Below are 2,500 nucleotides of genomic sequence, written 5' to 3'. Positions count from 1 at the left end.
TGTTGTGCCTTAACCTAACCTATGTTGTGCCTTAACCTAACCCATGTTGTGCCTTAACCTAACCCATGTTGTGCCTTAACCTAACCCATGTTGTGCCTTAACCTAACCCATGTTGTGCCTTAACCTAACCCATGTTGTGCCTTAACCTAACCCATGTTGTGCCTTAACCTAACCCATGTTGTGCCTTAACCTAACCCATGTTGTGCCTTAACCTAACCCATGTTGTGCCTTAACCTAACCCATGTTGTGCCTTAACCTAACCCATGTTGTGCCTTAACCTAACCCATGTTGTGCCTTAACCTAACCCATGTTGTGCCTTAACCTAACCCATGTTGTGCCTTAACCTAACCCATGTCGTGCCTTAACCTAACCCACGTCGTGCCTTAACCTAACCCACGTTGTCGCCTAACGTAACCCACGTTGTCGCCTAAACCTGCTCTGTAATTGTTATACGACTCGTTCAATTAGTGTAGTGTTGCCCACCCGCAACCCTCGCAATATAGTTCGCTACTCGCACTCCCCGCTCCCCTGTGTATCGCTTCATGTTAAACACCTTGCAAGTCTTGCTCACTTTCCACATGCTCCTGCTGTACACTGTAATGTGGATGGCAGCAGGACGTACATGCCGCCCCTCCCCACGTCCCCACCTTGCCCCCTGCCTTCGCAAGCTGGTTGGTGAGAACTTTGCATGTTCAATGCCCTCCGCATGCGACGTACTCAGGCTACGTTGTGGTGCGGCCTGTGTCAACTGTCCGCTAATGTCGTACGCGTAAACCACAATCTGTACTGCACATTCGTCCTTATGTACTGAATGATACATCGTGGCACATGTGTGACCGTACAACGACTGCGCCCAAAAACGGCGGACCATACAGTGCAAATATTGTGCACGCAGCTACGTGTCGTCTCCCTATGAGAGCTGGATTGCAGTGTGGTACGCCATAGAGACGTGTGGGAGGAACGGACGCCGTGGATGGCGATCAGCATGAGCTGTCTGTTGATGTATTCGGACCTAGTCGTCTCTCCTCACACACCGTGATGGCATGGTGCACCGCGTTCCATATCTGCGACATGCTACAGAGGCCGGTTGACAGTCGTTCGAGCAATGGACATCGCATACGTACGGGGGCCACCTTCCACGTATTGTCTAGGCGTGCACATTTTGTTGCGTGTATGTGGGCAGACGTAGTGTGGCGTGACACCTGACACAGGCATGCAATAATCGTGGAAGTTGCAAATGGCGATGGACGCCTGCGTTTTCTGGTGAAGTTACGCAAATGAACAAATGGTAACCTGTTGTGGTGCGGTTGTTCTCGCTAGGGGTGAATCGGTGATGGCGACGATAGGTTGAGGTACTAACCGGTTGTTCCAGCGATACCCACCATGCCGACGAAACTGAACGGCATCTGGGTGTGAAGCGATACGCGGCGGTGGCTGGGTGGGACCGTCCCCGGCCGGTGAGGGGGCGCCTCCCGGCGTGCTGGCCGCGCGGTGCGTGGGCGCACGCGCTACAGCCGGCTGGTGGGGGCGGCCAGTGGCAGGCGCGCCGGCCGACGGACGCGGCAGGCGTCGCAGCTGCGCGCCGGCGCACCCTGCGCGCGGCGCCGTGCGGCCAAAGTAGGTCCTCGCGGGCCCGGTGCGAAGCGCGGTGGACATCTTCAGTGTGCTGGTCCGATTGAGGACTGTGTGCGTTGAGGATGCGCTGCCGCCCGGCGCTCGGCGCCGCGACGCCGTCTGCTGCTCGGTCGCCCCAGCGGTTCTCGCTGGTGGTTTGTATCGCAGCTGTGCGGATGTGTTGGCGCGTGCGCTGTGCTGGGAGAGTTCGCTTCGGCACCCAAGTGGGGCTTTTGTCCTTCTGTGGCGCTGGCGTTGGAGCTGCCGGTCACCGTAGGTGGCGCGTGTTGTCTCCCGCCGGCAATGCCACGACAGCACGCTCCCGGGCCTCTGTCGGCAGCGGCAAGCTCAGTTGGGAGCACGGGTGGTCGCACCGAAAGCGTCTACTCGCCTAACTCCGGGCGATTGCGCCTCTCTCGAACCCGACCAAGTACTTGGGACGGCGCTGCGCGCCGCCGGGACCTGAGAGGGTTTCGAGGTGTATTGTGCAGGGGAGCTCAGCCTCCTCCTGTTTGCAGAATGATTGAGCGGACGCTTGCGTGTTCGCGCGGGCCCCCGGGACACACTCCCGGGCGGCCGGCTGCTCAGCTCTAGTTGACGCAGCTCCCTGGTTGATCCTGCCAGTAGTCATATGCTTGTCTCAAAGATTAAGCCATGCATGTCTCAGTACAAGCCGCATTAAGGTGAAACCGCGAATGGCTCATTAAATCAGTTATGGTTCCTTAGATCGTACCCACGTTACTTGGATAACTGTGGTAATTCTAGAGCTAATACATGCAAACAGAGTCCCGACCAGAGATGGAAGGGACGCTTTTATTAGATCAAAACCAATCGGTCGGCTCGTCCGGTCCGTTTGCCTTGGTGACTCTGAATAACTTTGGGCTGA

General features: G+C 56.8%; 1 non-coding gene across 1 annotated transcript in view; it reads left to right on the top strand.

Moving 5' to 3' along the window:
- Positions 1–2,218: 2,218 nt before the first annotated feature.
- The window catches only part of LOC124765309, a 1,909-nt gene continuing 1,627 nt past the window's right edge, over positions 2,219–2,500 (top strand). Inside the window, exon 1 of the ribosomal RNA XR_007012868.1 lies at positions 2,219–2,500. This exon is cut by the window's right edge and continues 1,627 nt beyond it. This is a non-coding gene — a ribosomal RNA (small subunit ribosomal RNA).

The sequence above is a fragment of the Schistocerca piceifrons genome, unplaced genomic scaffold, assembly GCF_021461385.2.
Source record: "Schistocerca piceifrons isolate TAMUIC-IGC-003096 unplaced genomic scaffold, iqSchPice1.1 HiC_scaffold_654, whole genome shotgun sequence".
Taxonomy (NCBI): domain Eukaryota; kingdom Metazoa; phylum Arthropoda; class Insecta; order Orthoptera; family Acrididae; genus Schistocerca; species Schistocerca piceifrons.
This window is presented reverse-complemented; position numbering and strand designations above follow the sequence as displayed.